This window comes from Halichoerus grypus, chromosome 3 (assembly GCF_964656455.1).
Source record: "Halichoerus grypus chromosome 3, mHalGry1.hap1.1, whole genome shotgun sequence".
Lineage (NCBI taxonomy): Eukaryota > Metazoa > Chordata > Mammalia > Carnivora > Phocidae > Halichoerus > Halichoerus grypus.
This window is the reverse complement of record NC_135714.1, coordinates 57,703,346-57,722,560: the sequence shown is the minus strand read 5'-3', so window position 1 is coordinate 57,722,560 and position 19,215 is coordinate 57,703,346. Positions and strand designations below refer to the sequence as shown.

The 19,215-nt window shown below is 38.5% G+C and overlaps 1 protein-coding gene across 1 annotated transcript in view; it reads left to right on the top strand.

Moving 5' to 3' along the window:
• The first annotated feature begins 3,046 nt into the window (after nucleotides 1–3,046).
• The window catches only part of ADAMTS3 (ADAM metallopeptidase with thrombospondin type 1 motif 3), a 531,886-nt gene continuing 515,717 nt past the window's right edge, over nucleotides 3,047–19,215 (top strand). The window contains exon 1 of the mRNA XM_078068759.1: nucleotides 3,047–3,547. The gene's annotated coding sequence lies outside the window, so the exon portion shown is untranslated. The remainder of the gene's footprint in view (nucleotides 3,548–19,215) is intronic.

Below are 19,215 nucleotides of genomic sequence, written 5' to 3'. Positions count from 1 at the left end.
CTCTAAGGTCTTAGGGAAATGTAAGGGAACTGATGTGGCTGAAAGGGAGATAAGGAAACAGTGACTTTAAATCTCCAGCAGCATTTGTCAGGCCACCTGAATAAGCATTCTGTAAAAACAAAACGAAACAAACACACAGGATTTTAGACTCAAGGAACTTTTGGAAATACAGCATGTTACACCATCTTTTTCCTGGTGATTTATGGGTCCATTAAAATTGCCTACAGTAGAGAAATCTGTTTACTTTGTGTAATCTGGCATTTTCCAATCTTATGTGCCATGAAACCCTTCTATTCAAGTTATTCCTATTAATAATGCCCAGTGGAAATACTTCTGTGACACATACTCTGGGAAACCCTGCAATATAGGGACCAGAAACATGAAAAATCTCCATTATTCTATGGTATTGATCTAGATTTTTTGGTGCAATTGGTTAGTAATCAGAAATAAAACATATGACTTTTGGAAAAGAGAAGAAAAACGAAGCCTTTTTACAGAAGACCGAAATACCTAGTTTACTATAAAGGTGAGACATTTATTTTGTTCCTTATTTTAGCTCTGGTGGCCAGAGTATCTATGTGTAACACAAATGTGTTCAATAAGTTCTTATTGATGGAAGGAAGGCTTCATGGAAGGAAGGATTGATCGAGAGAGGGTAATGAATCTCATGGGATACCAGTATTCTAGAGAAACACCCTGGGGAAGCTGCCTAAGAGCCATGGTTTGATAAGCTTTCTGGAGACTTGAACATGCCTCACATATTGCTTTTTCTCCAAATTCTCATTGCTTAAAATTTTGAGTTTTGCGCCAATGACAGAAAATATGTGTACTTGATATCTGTCAATCAGAATTTTCTCAACATAGTACTCCAAGCAACTACTACCAGTTGATTGGCATAAGCAAGAGAGCTAAAATCATTTCTAATATAATGGCTGCCATCCCTAATGTAAGCCTTAATATTCCTTTTTCCCCAGTCAAGTAACTTATACTTATTTCATAATCACTAGCCTCATGTCCCTAGCATTATCTGAAGACAGATTATTTACTTTTTCCCTCAGGTACTATTGTTGTGGTTTTAAAATGACCACAAATTTGATATTTATCTTCACTAGATGGAAGATAATTCCTTGTCCACCTAGTGTGGGCTGGGGTAGACTTAGTGAATCTCTTCTAATGCAAAGAATATAATGAAAGTGATGGTGTGAGACTTGAAAGACAGGATATAAAAGACACTGTGACTTCCTGCTTATTTTTTCTCTTTCTCTTTCTATTTCTACTTTTCTCAAGCTCAGATAATTCACTGTGGAGGAAGCTAGTAGCCAGGCTAGAAGCCCATGTGGTGAGGAACTGAGGCGTCCCACAGACAGCCATGTGAGTGAACAATCTGAAAGTGGCACCTTCAGCCCCAGTCGGGCCATCAGATGAAACTGCAGTATCAGCCAGTATCCTAACTACAACCTCCTGAGAGGCTCTGAGCCAGCGCCCCCCAGGTGAGTGACTTCTGGTCTCCTGACCCATAGAAACTAAGCAATACATGATTCCTATTTAAACCATTAGCCTTCCTAATGGTTTAAATAGGAATTCTAGGAGTTAGGAGCTTTAGGATAATATTTAATATATAAATGGATAACTAATTCAGCAATTTGAAGAACTTTTAAAGAACTAGGACTCATTTACAGCCGCTTTTAAAACCCACCCTCCTCTACTCCCAATTTCTCCACTTCAGTATGACCAAGTTAGCTAGTTATCCATCAATTCCTGTTTTTTTTGTTTTTCTTTCTTTCTTCTAAAGCAAATGTCAGAAAGTTCTTTTAATACATGGCCAGATAGTAAATATTTTAGGCCTTGTGGGCAATGTGGTTTTTGTCACAACTACTGAACTCTGCCCTTGTAGCATGAAAGCAGCTGTAGATAATATTTAAATGAATGAGTATGGCTGTGTTCTAATAAAAGCTTATCTATGGACACTGAAATTTGAATTTCACGTAATTTTTACATCATGAAGTATTATTCTCCTTTTGATTTTTTTTCAACCACTTAAAAATGTAAAAATCATTCTTAGCTTATAGGTCACTTAAACCCAGGCAGTGGGCCAGATTTAGCCCATGGGTATAAGTTTGCTGATTCTTGTATTAATAGAATTCTTGATATTTAACTGTCACATAGTGCCCAAAATAAATACATATTTCAGACAATAATCATGTGACCAAATTATGGTTAAGGGGATGTAGGTGAAAATGATGTGTGCAAATTCTGAGTCATGCTCTTAAGGGAAGTGGTGGACTTCCCTACCCTTCCCCCACCTTTATTCCCTTTTCCCACTTCTCATTGGCTACAGTGAAGATCATCTTGGACCATGTAGATGACAGAAATGTCCTTGGGATGGTGGAACAAACAGAAAGAGCCAGCATTCCTAGCTTTGGATCATGCGCAGTCATACTGTTATAAGGGTGAGAAATAGACTCTATGTTTTTAGATCCCTTTCACACCTCATCAAATGTTAGTTCTCACTAATTTAGCTGGTTAGTCTTTGGCTACCATCTCTTAAGTAATAACGTTAATGTGTTATACGTTCAAGAATCACTGCAGACAGTGGTTAACAGCTATGTGTGGAGTTAAAATTCATCCTAGGATACTTATCAAGTCAGGGTAGCCTGGACATAGGATAGCTTTAACTTTTTAAAAAACCCAGAATTTCTAAAAAATTGCAGGTATTTGCCTTTTCTTCTGATTGTTGATTTCCTACAATTTGGACCTGAACAAATGTGCCTTTGTATCCCTTTTCTCCCACCTCTATCATATTATGGCCAAGAGTGGAACATTATTAATCGAGAGAAACATAAACAGTTCACTCTTTATAATCGCTGAGGAAGAATTAATTCGTATTGTCCTTTGTGGAGCTTATTTATATAAATGAATGGGTTTAAAATCCGCCCCCCCAAGATCCCATGGTTCTATGGATCTTCTCATTCATATCACTGAAAGAAAATGTAGTCATAATAGATATACTTATTTTGTAAACACTTTTTTATTTTCCATAGCAGAACTTGGGGGTCCCAGGCTGTGAACCACAGTGAACAAAAATCCCACAGCCAAAGTCTGCAAACCACTATGAGAATCATCAGCCATCACTTGGCAGCACCAAAGCATCAGGCATTGTCCAAACACAATTGTTTGAGTTCTTGTGCCGACACAGTGTTTCCCATTCATCCGCCCACCGCCCCCCGCCCCTCCCGCACTGCCACCCCTTCTCTCCCTGCCAAAAACCCAACTCGCTTTAAGTAGGCACAAGCTTCCAAGTCCTGGCTGTTAGTGTCCCCAAGAGATTTCAGGGAGATGCACCCTTGGCTGAGGGTTAGAGCCAGAGGCCAGCCAGTGAAGGGAACAGTGTCTGGGTTTTGAGAACAGCTGGAGCTTTGGAGGGAGAAAAGCAGTTTGGCAAATGAGGAAAGAATGTACTTGTCACTTCAAGAGGCAAGAAACTTGGATTTCTCTCCTGCTTCTGCCAGCAAGTGTTTATTGGAAAGGAGAGTGGTGGTGATGGCAGGTGAGTTTTGCTTAGGACTTGATGGAATGTTTCATGTTTATTTTAACTTTTCAAAGAGCAGATAAATGTACAAATTTGTGATGAGCATCACATCATGTGACCAAATTATGTAACCAATGTAACCAATAGTTATTCTGAATTCTGCTCTTGTTTTTATTGGATAAGTGAGTGTTGTTTTCAGAGTTATTTTTAAGAATGCTGCCCCTGGCCCATTTTGAAACTCTGCTTGCTTTCCTTGTATGTGAGCTAATATTTGTTGTAGGGATTTTGGAGAAAAGTAGCAGAGGGTATTAAATGGAAGGTGAAGGCCTAAGGGAGAAAAAATCCTGTTCTGAGAACATAAGCTGAATTTACGGATGGGGGAATCAGATGGGCCTGTTCAGACAAAATAGGGACGTGTTAGCTGATACCAAAGGTGAGCTTATGAAAAGTTTGATTGATGAAGTTGGGGGCAAATAAAGTTTTTAAGATGTCATATTCTTTGGTTGTGTCTTGAGTTCTCTGATTTTCTTGGATTCTTATGGAAATGGATAGAACAACAGAGACTATTTTCTATCTCTGAATTCCCCTTGTTAGACTTGGAAAGTGTCACCTAATTTTAAGTATCACTTACAAAATGAACAAGAAGTACAATATTAATATTCAAAAAATAATAATTGTTACCATTTTAAGGTCTCTTATCTCCCTTTCTCAATTCCCAACATTTTTGTCTACTTCAGGATTCTTCTTTTAACTGTATCTGCTGTGTTTTTCTTTTTGTTGTTGTTGTTGTTGTTGTTTTTTAATTTGACAGTGAGAAAGTTTGTTAGCTAGGTTTGGGAGCACAAATACATCTAAAGTTAAAATAGGGAATCAGTGGGAGTATTGGAAGGGCAACAAATATTTCTTGAGTTCTGTCTGTGTGACAGACCCCTGTACTAGTTCCTCTCCTTGTAAGAATCTGTGAAGTATAAAATATTATGCCCATGTTAAAGAAAGGGAGACTGAGGCTCATAAAGGGTCCTCATAAATTGCCTGATATTATCTGATGTTCTGTTAAATGGTAAAGTCAAGGTATCTGGATTTAAGCATGATTTTTATTCTGAAGTCCATATTATTTCCACTGCCACACTTTTTCTACATGATAAAAATCTGGGTCGATTATGTTTAAATTGATTAATCACTAAAAACTGATTGGTCACAAGTAATCTGTATATTACTCTTCTCTTGCTAGTGCGTTGTGATTCTAGGTAATGAGACTTAGTTGCAAGGATGCAAGGGACCACAGAGTCTTCAACTATATAGTCCCTTTGTGTCCCCAAATTTTCCCCAACTAGTAGTACTTCTTGAGAGAAAAATAATACACCATGGTCTATTTGTCACTAACCACAGTGAATTTCCTGGCCTGGCAAGGTTCATGCAAGCCACTTCAGAGGTATGGCCTCCTCCACATCAAACTGTGTGGTAGCCTAACCTTTAACTTGGGTACTCCTCTCTGAGGCCAAAGTGCCAGGTTTCACTCAGCATCCATAGTATGAATCGTAGCAACTGTTTTCAAAGTATCTTTTGGGCTGCTGTTCTTAGAAGGGGCTTGTGAGCAAAGCAGGAACTTAGAATTTCATTGACTCCTTCCCAGCACAAGAACAGACAATGGGCATGTGAAGAAGTCAGTGAACTTCAGGGAATATCCTTGTAGCAACATCTTTTGCAGTCTTCTTTCTCCATTCACCAGTATCAAGAACATCACCAGTGGGTTGATGTATTGTTGTTGTTTTTCTTTTTAATTTTTAAAAATGTTTAAATATTATTTCCTTATCTCTTAATTAGATTTTTCATTTTAATTCCAGTATAGTTAACATACAGTGTTATGTTAGTTTCAGGTGTACAGTATAGTGATTCAACACTTCCATTCAACACACGATGCTCATCACAAGTGCCCTCCTTCATCCCCATCACCTATTTCACCCATTCCTCCCACCCACCTCCCCTCTGGTAACCATCAGTTTGTTCTCTAGAGTTAAGAGTCTGTTTCTTGGTTTGTCTATCTCTCTCTCTCTCTTTTTTTCCTTTACTTGTTTGTTTTGTTTCTTAAATTCCACGTATGAGTGAGAGCATATGGTATTTGTCTTTCTTTGACTGACTCATTTTGCTTAGCATTATACTCTCTAGTTTCATCCATGTTGCTGTAAATGGCAAGATTTCATTCTTTTTATGACTGAATAATATTCCATTGTACATATATACCACATCTTCTTTAGCCTTCATCTATCAATGGACATTTGGGCTGCTTCCATATCTTGGCTATTGTAAATAATGCTGCAGTAAACATAGGAGTGTATGTATCCCTTTGAATTAGTGTTTTTGTATTTTGGGGATAAACACCAGATTGCTGGACTGCAGGGTAGTTCTATTTTTAACCTCTTAGGAACTTCCATACTGTTTCCCACAGTGGCTGCCCCAGTTTGCATTCCCACCAGCAGTACACAAGAGTTCCTTTTCCTCCACATCCTTGCCAACACTTGTTATTTCTGTGTTTTTTATTTTAACCATTCTGACAGATGTAAGGTAGTTTTACTGTAGTTTTGATTTGCATTTCCCTGATGATGAGTAATGTTGAGTATCTTTTCATGTGTCTGTTGGTCATCTGTATGTCTTCTTTGGAGAAATGTCTGTTCATATCTTCTGCCTGTTTTTTAATTGGATTACTTCGTTTTTTTGGTGTTGAGTTGTATACATTCTTTATATATTTTGGATACTAAACCTTTATCAGATATATTATTTGCAAATATCTTCTCCCATTCAAAAGGTTGTCTTTTAGCTTTGTTGGTGGTTTCCTTTGCTGTGCAGAAGCCTTTTATTTTGATGTAGTCCCAATAGTTTATTTTTGCTTTTATTTGTCTTGCCTCAGGAGACATATCTAGAAAGATGTTGCTATGGCTAATGTCAGAGAAATTACTGCCTGTGCTCTCTTATAAGATTTTTATGGTTTCATGTCTCATATTTAGGTCTTTAATTCATTTTGGGTTTATTTTTGTGTATGGTAGAAGAAACTGGTCCAGTTTTATTCTTTTGCATATAGCTATCCAATTTTCCCAATATCATTAGTTGAAGAGACTGTCTTTTTCCCATTGCATATTATTTCCTCCTTTGTTGAAGATTAATTGACCAAATAATTGTGGGTTTATTTCTGGGTTTTCTATTCTGTTCTATTGATCTATGTGTCTGTTTTTGTGCCAGTGCCATACTGTTTTGATCACTACAGCTTTGTAATATAACTTGAAGTCTAGAACTATGATACCTCCAGTTTTGTTTTTCTTTTTCAAGATTGCTTTGGCTATTCAGGGTCTTTTGTAGTTCCATACAAATTTTAGGATTGTTTGTTCTAGTTCTGTGAAAAATGCTATTGGTATTTTGATAGAGATTGCATTAAATCTATAGATTGCTTTGAGTAATATAGGTATTTTAACAATATTCTTTCAGTCCATAAGCATGGAATATCTTTATATTTCTTTGTGTCCGCTGATGTATTGTTTTGAGTGTCTACTTTGTGCTAATCATGGTGAGAATATTAATAATTTTTAGAAATTAGAAAAATCCTTAACTCTCAGAGATTGTCACTTTGCTGTGTTCACAAATATAGTAGTCAACACAAATACTGCCTAAGGAGTCTCTCAACCACTATAGAAATGTAGAAGTATTTCTTATAATCCAGAATGTTTAATTAATCAGAAATCTTATTTTCCAGGCATTCTGAGTAATCAATACTTCCTATCATTTGCACTATGACACATCTGGGTTGTTCAGTACACTTTATTCTGAATCTTTAACATTATGTGAGATATACACAATAAATATGCATTTAAATAGTCACAGCAGTGATCATAATAAATTCCAAGTGGGGATGGTGTGCTCTAATTCTCATGAATTGAGGGATAATATTTCTATATTATTGTTTTCTATAGCAAGACCTAAAAACAGCTGCATGTGTCTGGCAATTTAAAAGTTTCAGTAAACTGGGGCACCTGGGTGGCTCAGTCAGTTAAGCATCTGACTCTTGATTTTGGCTCAGGTCATGATCTCAGGGTCTCATTGATTGAGCCCCACATTGGTCTCCACACTCAGTGGGGAGTCATCTTGAGATTCTCTCCCTCTCCCCTTGCCCCTCCTGCTGCATGCTCTCTCTCTCTCCCCGTCTCTCTCTAAAATAAAAATAAATAATCTTTTTTAAAAGTTCCAACAAACTAATCCTTGATAATAATACTTATTTCTCTTAAGGATTAAATAACTGGAAGTTTAATTTTGCAACTACATTTAAAAATAGCATATATCACATAGAATTGCTGATATGGGTACAGTAGAACTTTGCTATTAAATCTACTGGATAAAATATGTAAAAAGATTTGTCTCTTGACCAAACTGTACTTATAGGGCAAAGTGGATCAGAGGAGTTATCCAGGGTAACACAACTCTACAGGCTCACATTGCTGTTGCTTTATTGTAAAATTGAATCTATTGTAATAGATATACTTTTATGTGTCTAAAATTGAACCTGTTTATAAATATTATACTCCAATATGTCAGTGATTCACTGAATTATTAAATAAAAGAATATTTATTAAAGGACTATTTTTAATAGGTTTCCTAGTTTGGGAGAAGATAATTTGCAAATGGTATATCTGATAAGGATATAAAGAACTTATATAAAGAACTTACACAACTTAACACACATAAAAAATCGAATTAAAAAATAGGCAGAGCTTAACTATACTTCAATTAAAAAACATGGGCAGAGGACCTGAACAGGTATTTCTCCAAAGAAGACATACAGATGGCCAACAGACACATGAAAAGATGCTCAACATCATTAATCATCAGGGAAATGCAAATCAAAACCATGATGAGATATCACCTTACACCTGTCAGAATGGCTGGAAAAAAAAGACAAGAGATAAGTGTTGGCAAGGGTGTGGAGAAAAGGGAACCCTTATGCAGTATTGGTGGGAATGTAAATTGATGCAGTCACTGTGGAACATAGTATGGAGGTTCCTCAAAACATTAAAAATAGAAATACCATATGATCCACTAGTTCTACTACTGGGTATTTACCCAAAGAAAACAAAACACTAATTTGAGAAGATATATGCACTCCCATTTTTATTGCAGCATTATTTACAATAGCCAAGATATGGAAGCAACCCAAGTATCCACCAATAGATGAATGCATAAAGAAGATGTGGATATATACACAATGGAAAATATTACTCAGCCATAAAAAGAATGAAATCTTGCCATTTGTGATAACATGGGTTATCACAAAGATAACCCATTATCACATTAACAAAGAGGGTATTATGCTAAGTGAAATAAGGCAGAGAAAGACAAATACCACGTAATTCCACTTATATGTGGAATCTAAGAAACAAAACAAAGCAGAACAGACCCATAAATACAGAGAACAAACTGATGGTTGCCAGAGGGGAGGATGATGGGAGGATGGACAAAATGGGTGAAGGGGAGTGGAAAGTGCAGGCTTACAGTTATGGAATGAATAAGACATGGGAATAAAAGGTACAGCATCGGAGGGGATAGTGTCAATGGTATTGTATTAGCATGGTATGGTAACAGATGGTAGCTACACTTATGGTGAGCATAGCATCAGGTATAGACTTGTTGACTCATTATGTTACACATCTGAAACTGATATAGCATTGTGTGTCAACTATACTTCAATTAAAAAAAATATAAATGTTGGGTATATCAAGTAGTCAAAACCAAGTCTGGGCTTTTCTAGGACTCTGGATTACCACCAAATGTGGTCTGGACCTCGCCTTTTGGCCTAGGTACTCAGTTTTGTTAATCCTTGAATTTCCTGTCATCCAGGAAACAGAGCTTAGCAAATCCGCCAAAGCTTTGTGTATAGCAGCATAGCAGAGAGATTAACCACGTGGGTTGCTGGAGATAGACTGCTTGATTAAACCTTGACTTTGCTTTTTACTAGATTTTGACCTTGGTCACAGTATTTGACCTCTGAGTCTCAGTGTCATCATCTGGAAAAGGTAGGGTAATAATAGTACCTCATATATTACTATTGTAGTGAAATAATGTGAATAAAATGTGAAGTGTGAATGAAATGATGCTTCTCAAGCACTTAGCCCATTTCTGGCAATACTAACCACTCAGTAAATGTTAGATGGCGACAATTATGTTATGTTGTGGATTTTCATCGTTTTGTTATTATCATGACTATTTTTATTATGTAAAGCAGGAAGTTAATATATAAATTTATAATAAAACGTAGTATAGTACCTGGAATGCTTGGGTAGCCTCTCAGTAGTACTTAATTTCTTGGTTTAAGGGTAATTTAGATATAGAACCGGTAGTTAGAAAGCTGTCTGATTAATGAGGTCAGAACAGATGAACATAGGGGAAGGGAAGGAAAAATAAAATAAGATAAAAACAGAGAGGGAGGCAAACCATAAGAGACTCTTAACTATAGGAAAAAAAAACTGAGGGTCGCTGGAGGGGAGGTGGGTGGGGGGAAGGGATAATTGAGTGATGGGCATTAAGGAGGGAACTTGATGTAATGAGCACTGGGTGTTATATGCAACTGAGGAATCACTAAATTCTACCCCTGAGACTAATAATACACTATATGTTAACTAAATTGAATTTAAATAAAAAATAAAAAAAAATCTTTAAAAAAGATTAGATTATGTACAAATTAAAGCCTAATTTTTTTGTTTATTTGTTTTGTTTCATTTTTTGCTTTTAGCTGCCATTACCTCACCTTAACATAGCAATCTCTGGTTATCCCTGCTGGTAGAATGCTGATTGGCCACTATATTTATTGTTGATTAATTCTTTTTATTGAGGTGAAATTCACATAACATAAAATTAACCATTTTAGAATGTATAATTTATTGGCACTTACTATATTCATAAAGTGCAAACGCTTCCTCCTAGTAGTTACAAAACATTTTTATCACTCCAAATAAAACCTCATATCCATTAAGTAGTCACTCCCTATTTCCTGCTCCCCCTAGCCCCAGGCAACCACCAATCTACTTTCTGTCTTTTGGGATTTATTTATTTTGGATATTAAATGTAGATGGAGTCATACAATATGTGACCTTTTATGTCTAACTTCTGTCACTAAGCCTAATATTTTTGAGGTTCATCTGCACTGTAGCCCGTATAGGTACTCCATTTCTTTTTATGGCTGAGTAATATTCCATTGTATGTATAGGCAATATTTTGTTTATCTGCTTATCTGTTGATGGTCTTTGATTAATTTTTAAAAGTAGAAAATTACTTAATAAATACAGCCCAGTAGAAAGATACTTTCAACATGAGATTCAAAAGGGAAAATGTTAGGATCATGAAACATAAGTGCTACATTTACCTAGCAACCATTGGATCTCCAGTGACTAGTACAGAATGTGACACACAGGAGGGACTCAATAGATATTTATTCTATGCACGAATGAATAAACTACTGTAATATGATGTTAAAAACTGACTTATAGGTAGAATCAGTGCTCCCCATTGCACAAAGCCAACTAAAAGGCAGAGGGTGAGGGAGCTCATTGATAGAGTCCGTGCAAGCCAGCCATAGAGGCACAGAGCAGTAGGGAGAAAGGGATCTGGAGGGGCAAACTAAGAAAGCCATCATATGCACCAAAAGTCACTCAGGTCAGAGAGGGGCAAGTAGCTGCCTCTCTCATCTTATCAGGGCCATAGAAGAATGAGTGATGAGTACCATACACTTACCCATGCTTGTGCTTTCCTCCATTAAACCTTACATTCTGGTTATAATACAGGAATGCCAAAAAAGTAATATATAACAACTAATGATTTTGATTAGTATACAGTTACAATTTTGGAAATTGCTGAAATTTAAGACCCACAGAGTGACAGTAATGATGCTAAATTTTAAGAAAAATTGAAACTTGCCACACTATATATATCATATGCCCTAGATCTGATTGCAAAGAAGTAAAATAAACTTTATAGAAACTGTGCCAGTTTAAGGAGTTTGGGAAAGGATCCTTGCTGAAAGAGCTCACCACACATTTGCAAACATAAATCAACTTTAAGACAAAATTTTCCTTGAATGTGGTAGTTGAAGAATGAATTTTCTTTGTTAGCCTATTTATGAGCATAATCAGAATACTTTCACCACCCAAAACACCATTTAGTTATTCTCAAGATTATAATGAATTTACTCTGCTTCAGGATTGCTTTATATCCTACATGCTATCATTTTTTTTTAAATCTGGGAGTAATACTTTTATCTGGCTAGCATAATTCAAGATTGGAACGTAAGTGCTTATGCATAGTTTTCAATAATAGTTTTGTGATTTATGGACTTGCCAGGAATTAGATGAGGTCTTTACACCCAGCAGTTTGACATATTTTATTAAACAGTATGAAAAATTAAGAGGTGGGGAGACAGAAACATATGTGAGTAGAAGATAGGAAAGTAAGTTCTATGAGGAATGGCTGAAGCAATGAATATAATTTAACTTAAAGAAGGGGTATTTGAAGAAAATGCTGACTAACTGGATCTTTCTCTTTATTGAGCACATGGGATAATGAACTTAATCAGTATAAGTTAAGAATATGAATACTGGATTCGAAGAGACTTAGGTGAGAGTCCCATCTCCAAACACTTATTAGCAGTCTATATAACTTTGGGCAGTTTCCTTAACTTATCTGATTTCGGTTTTCTGATATGAAAAATACAGATATAACAATAATTATCTGATAAGGTGGCTGTGAGGATTAAATGAGCTCAGCTTTGCACCCTGATGCACAGTAAATGTCCACGAAGCTATTTTTATTGTTCGAAGTCAAGGACATTTAAATATTGGACTAGATCATCAAAGGAATGGATGCTTCCCTTGAGAGCCGTGAGACTATGAGGGGGTCCCCTCTGCCTGCAAGCAACATTCTCCACATAATCCATTTATGTATTTTTCTAGCTCACAATCCTAGCAGCAAACTATAAATAAAGAGCAGCTGCTGTAAAAATCCTTTTTACTCTTTCATGTTGGCTTGCTACCTCTGGGAAGAAAATTTTTGCTATTTAAATTCCTTGTTTGTCACCCTGAATGTGGGTTGGAATCGGGGCCTTGCTCCTGATGGGGCTACACCAAAGCTTCCAGGGGGGAGCCACTACTGAGAGGTAGTCTGCTCTTGATGCCCTGCTCTTATTTCTCAGGCAAGCCTCACACCTCAGTAAGACAGATCAACTCTGCCTGATACTTTCTTTAAAGCCAAGGGTGGTTACTCTGCCAAGGCATGGGCCAGGGACTTGACATTCTCCAGGAGCAATCTCCCCCAGTGACTGTCAGAGTTGGTGGATGAGTTCTTGAGCTCCTTTACTCGTCAGGTGAGACATTTTTCTTTTACACTGTTTTCTCATAGGACTCCACCCCGGGCACCCACGTGGGATTCACTTTTATTTGCCGCTTCCTCTTTCTTGTCTCACTTCTCCCACTTTCCTCTTGGTGTTTTGGGGATTACCTCTCAAATAAATTGCTTGCATTAAAAATTCTTGTTTCAGAGTCTGCTTTTGGCGGAGCCAAACTGAGGCAGGGTGTCAGTTGCTATCTTTCATGATTTGTTGATTTGTGTTTTCCAGCTTTATTGAGATACAATGGACACATAATTGTGTAAGTTTTAGGTGTATAAAGTGTTCATTTGGTACACATATATAGTGTGTCTTCATCTTTTCAGAGCAGTGAACATCAAAATAGAGATTATGGGAGATTTGATGTGAATGGGAAAGGATGGGATTTATTGGGGGAACTGAGAAGATGAGTGTCCATTTACTTTAATTACAAACATCTTATTAAATATTAAGTGCCAGACACTGGTCTAAATCCTACTAGCATAAAAGATGGGTGCTGTCCTGGACAGAATCACGCTCTTCTAGGAAAGACAATCCTAGCAATTCATCATTAAATTCCAAGATGATCCAAGACTTAGAAAGCTGAAAACAAAGTGCTAGGGGAGTACAGAAGAGAGAGAAGCTCAGAAGGCTGATGGAGATGTACTTCAAATTCACAAAAGGAGTCTATTTTTGCTAAAGGATGAGCAGGACTTTGGTGGACTCAAGTTGGGAAGTGCCTTTGAGGCAGGAAGAGCAACCCGCACCAGCATGAAGTTTGAAGTTGCATGGAGTGTTTGCGTGGACAGTTGGAGAAAAGCTCATTGTGGGGTGGAGAAGAGGCAGGAGACCAGGGTGAGAGAATGTGAAAGGTCTGATTATGAAAAGTCTTGTCTCCTTCAACTGTAGAACAGATGACAGGAGAGGGAAGGGTTCATGCATCAGAAAATGCAAGTGCGATGCCTTGTCCCAGCACTTCCTTTTCTGCATGTCTCTAGTGCAAGGAGAAAAGAGAGAGAAGAGACTCAGGAGAGAGGCTGTGTATTTTCAGTTACATTCATTACTGATTATCACATGCCAGACACTATGCTAGTGTGTCCTTTCCAAACCTTATCCCATTTCATCCTCATGGTAAGCCTGTGAGGTAGGACTATTAAGCTGTTTTGCTGGGGAAGACATTGAGGCTTGGAAGAGGTCCAGAAAATTGTAAGATTTGGCATCATGACTACCTGATTCAAAAGCCCTTAAACACTGTACCATACTACTTCTCTCTTGGAAGAAGCAAACGTAGAGTGGGCAGAAGCTGCTGAGGTCACCTTTCCAAGACTGGGGTGACAGCTAAGTGGAGAGCACTGAGGGCAGAGGCCCACTTGCTGAGTTCTGCTCATCTGGAGCACCAAAAGTCAGAAGACACCAGAAGGAGTAGCCATCATGTTGAAAGTCATTTGTTTTGTTATTTACTTTGGCGAAGTCTCCAGAAAATATTTTGGATTTGGAGTATTTGTTTTTTCATTGGATTCATCCTTAACAACTGCTAAAAGCATCCAACAGATGACAAGAGAATAAAAAAATCACGTAAGCCACCAACAGGGGCAATGCCAGTGCCACAGAGTAGGTGACTGTTGGCTTTGGTTAACCATTTCCTGCACTTGCCCTCATACAGCACTATCATAATTCTGTAACACCTCAGAGTTGGTCTTTTCTTTTGCAAAAGTAAACAAAATTGTGGCTTTTCTGCTATGCTCCCAGCATTTTTGAACTACGTAATTTTTGTGAACTTTAACATTTGTCTTAAGAACACAGTTACTTGAATGAAAATGTTTGTCATTAACCTGTCATTTAACACTTGAGAAAGTTGGGCCTAATTGGTGTGACTTAAAGTTTTTTCTACAAAGAGAATTCTGAAATCTAGATAGATGAGACATATAAGATGGATCCTATGTTTTCATAAATAAATAATGGAAACCAGACATATAAATGGTTTTGAAAATTTTAAGCACTGTGCATTCTCTTGCTATGCTAGAATAGAAGAGGGAAGGAGTACGGAGACAATCTAGAAAAGGTCAAAGTACTTTTTTTTTTTTTTTTTTTTTTTTTTAAATAGGCTCCATGCCTAGCATGGAGCACAACACAGGGCTTGATCGCAGGACCCTGAGATCAAGATCTGAGCTGAAATCAAGAGTCGGACACTTAACCAATTGAGCCTCCCAGGTGCCCCCCAAAAGCCAAAGCATCCTTTAAACATGTGACTGAAGCATTAATGAAAAAGCTCTAAATTTCAGAATAATCAATTATTAATCTTCTTCTTCTAGATTAACAATCTTATTTTTAACAGAAGTCTCACAGTGGGGGCACCTGGGGTGGCTCAGTCAGTTAAACGTCTGCCTTCAGCTCAGGTCATGATCTCAGGGTCCTGGGATCCAGCCCCGCATTGGGCTCCCTGATCACTGGGGAGTCTGCTTCTCCACCTGCCCCTCCCCCCCTCATGCTCTCTCTCTGAAATAAATAAAATCTTAAAAAAAAAAAAAAAAAGGATTCTTACAATGGTCAGTGCAATGTAAAACTTTTTTTTTTTTTTTCAAATAAAACATTATTTGAAACATCCCATTTCTGTAATGGATGTTAAAACACCCACATCATCCGATTCCCTAAAAACTGCCATCCATAGTTATAAGACCATAGCATATGGGGACTGGACATTTTGAGCAGTGATTGTTTCAGGCAACAATCTTATAAAAAGGATTTAAGTCATTTTTCCATCAGCTACTTGACCACTGTCTCTCTGTTAGAACCGGAACAATGTTTACTCTGTATCAGACTCCCAGTGGTCTTTGAGAATCAACCTGAAAATGTTAACTGGTGATGCTTGATGGTTATTCCTCTTTAGACTGAAGAGGGGAAAATCTAATGCGTTCATCTAAAAACTTTATTTGCTATGGGAATTTGCTTTGGCTAATGCAATGTTTAAGACCTGCTGGTTCACTCAAAGGTCAAGGAACATTTATGTAAGGAATCTTCAATAACATTCTTTCAGCTTGGCGAGCAGAGAATACCCTGATGCCAGTTTTCCCCTCTTTTGAGTATTAAATTTGTGTGTGCCTTCATTTAAATTCCCACTAAATAGTGAAATTGTTTTCAAAATACACAGATAACATCATGTAAAGTTAGAGCATTTGTTTTACTTTCATTTCCTTTTCAGTGATTTTTTTTTTTTTTTTGGTTTATCAAAAGCACTGTTTTTGAAACATTGATCATAACCAAAGCCTGCATTATGAAAACATCTTTTACCAAACAAGTCAGTTTGCATTAAAATGCTCCCTAAGAGGATGTTTACCTGCATTTCCCAAAGTATGTTCTGCAAACTTCTAATTCTAAACCCTGGTTATTAGGATGGTAACAGTTGTCCTTCAATGAAAATATTCCTTCTGTGATTAAATAAGTTTGAGTGACTCTAGGAACGGGGTGACACAGCTTGCTTTCTTCTACTTCCAATTTGAAACCACTTGACAACCAAAAAAAAAAAAAAAAAAGAAACCACTTGACTCCCCTGAGCCAGGTATCTGTTGAGCCTGTGGGCCTTGGGGTGTGGGTGAGGCTTTAGGCACCGTCAGCTCCTTTTGGTGAGAACTGGTACGGGGCTTGCCTGGATTACAGAGCACCTGGTAAGCACGTGGCAAGCACAGGGCACTTAATCCTCAGAAAATCTTGGGGGAACATCCACCTCAGTTTCAGGTGAGTGTGCTAAGTCTCCCCTTCCCTAAGTGTCCACAGACCAAGAGAGAGCTGAAAGGCTAATTTGCGTCTTCCCTGCCATTCAGAGTGGGAGATGACAGGGAAATTCTGCAGGACTGGTACCCTATTTTTCATCACATGCCCCAGGTCCTGAGAATGCTTTGCCTATCACTGCCCATGGATCTCGCTGCCTTTTGTGCTTTCTCAACAATAAAATCCAAGTCCCAAAGATGCTACAAAGAAAGATAGCAGCCTAGCTGAGAGCCATCCAAGAGAGAAGGAACAAGTGGATCTATCAGAACAAATGCCACAGAAGTACAGAAATAGAAGCACTGGGGAGGAGATTCCGGTTCAAGATGGTGGTGTAGGAGGCTACCCAGCTCCCGACCTCCCATGGACAAACCCAGCCTGCAGCTACATATGGAACAAATTCTTCTGGGGGAAAAAACCAAAAAAACCTAAAAATTATCTGAGCAACTCCTGTGCATCTGGTGAGTGAGAGAAGTCCCACCTCAAAGCAGGTAGGAGAAGCTAGGACACAATCTTGCCATAAGCCCTGTCCCCAGTGCAGTGACCCACAATTGGGAGTGAACTCCAAACCCTGAGTTTCCTCCTGAGGAGGAGGGGTTGAACCCCACACTGGGCACCACAACTTTTAAGACCTGAGAGACAAGCCCCAAAACATCTAGCTTTGAAAAATACCGGGGCTTATGTCCATGGGACCCACAGGCTGTGAGGTTCTGAGAAACAGCTTCTGAAGGGTTTGAGCACTTGGACTTACCTGCCTTGGGGCTCAGTGCAGAGGCAGCCGATAGAGAGGTACCCAGACTTTGTGTTCATGAGGCTCATTTGCTAATTTTAAGGCCTTGGTCTGAGGGGCAAGCATCTAATTCGTTACACATCTAGGGGCCTGCTGGCTGGTGGGTACCGTCTTCACCCTCTTCCTCTGCCTCCCTCTAGCCAGCAGGTGCTATCTTTTTTCTCTTTTTTTACTCTTTTTATTTATTTTTTTCCCCTGCAGTCACCATCTATATGCTTCCCTTGTGTCCCATTCTGGCTGGCAGGTGCCTTCTTCTTCTTCTTCTTCTTTCCCCTTTCTCCCCAGCAGGCAACATTTGTATGTTCTCTCTCTGCCTCATTCCAGCCAGTGGGCACCATCTTGGTGCTCTCCCTCTGCCTCACTCCAGAGCATCAGTATTTTCTGGAAGGGAGCTTTTACATGTGTCTGGTGCTCCTGGTTTTATAGCTGCCACCCAGGGGACACCCCTTGATCACCTGGCTCTGGAGGCCAGGCGTGCTTATGATCCTGAGTCCCATGGGACTGTACAGATCAGAGAGACAGTTCTTGGCAGGCTACCACTCCTGGGTCACTGCACAGACAGCAGACGGAGACACACTCCAGTCTTTCTGTCAGAGAGGCCTGCTTGCTTGTGCTTGTCCTGGAGCTTTGGTCTGAGGGGCAGGAGTCTGGTTTAGCACACAACTAGAGGCCAGCAGAGGTGCTCTCGGGGAATGGAGACTGATGACATCATCCTCGAACTCTTCCTCTGCCCGTATCTCCCCCAAACAAGATATGCTTATCTGGTGCCCTGATTTTTGCAGCTTGCCACCAGGGAACATCTGTACATTGCCTGACTGGTGGCCAGTGGGGCTTACGCTTGCAGTCCTACAGTACTGTATATATTTGCATACTTTAAAAGCTGCTGCCTGAGGGTCTGGCTTGTAATCAGCTAGATGGAGATTATGATGGAAAAGATAAAATATTGGAGGGTAAATCCAGGAAACTGAACATATGGGTAGTAGGTATTCAGAAGCGGAAAAGAAAACAGATGGAGGAGACCCTGTCAAATTCCAGGGGAACGTTTCTCAAGGCTGAGCTGTCTGGAGCCGGCGGATTTAACGCACTCACAGGGTTCCAGGCTGAACTGTTAAGAAAAGATACCCAATTATTTTCTGGTAAAAACTTTTTACAGTCTTCCAGGAAGAAAGATTAAATTATCCACTGAGAAAAAAAGAATCATAACACCACTAGAGTACCATCTGTAAACAAAAGAAACTAAAAGACAATTGAATAACATCAGAGAAAAAGAATACCTCAAGAATGCTATATCCAGCCAAGATATTATTCACCTGAATAAAGACATTCAAGGATAGGTGACAAAATAGAGTCATCCAAGTAACCCCTCTGAGAAAAATACTTGAGATAGCTAACTGAGATATAAATGAACTCAAATTAAGAACGCAAGCCAGAAGAAAGATGAAGAGGACAGGAATAAATGATGAACAATGAGCCTTGCCATATGAACAGATTCACTCATTCAGTTGACAGGTATTTACTGTGTGCCTAATACGTGCCAACATAATTGTTGACAAGGGGGATACTGCAGTGAATAAGATAAACAAGAATTAAATCTTAATGGGTGAATATAATCTATCTGAGAATAAATAACATAATGTTTAATTAAGGATGGCTGAAACACAGGGAATACATTGTAATGGATTTTAAAATAAATACTAAAATATGCCCACAAAGCCTAAGAGAAGGGGGTGGGGAAGAATGAAT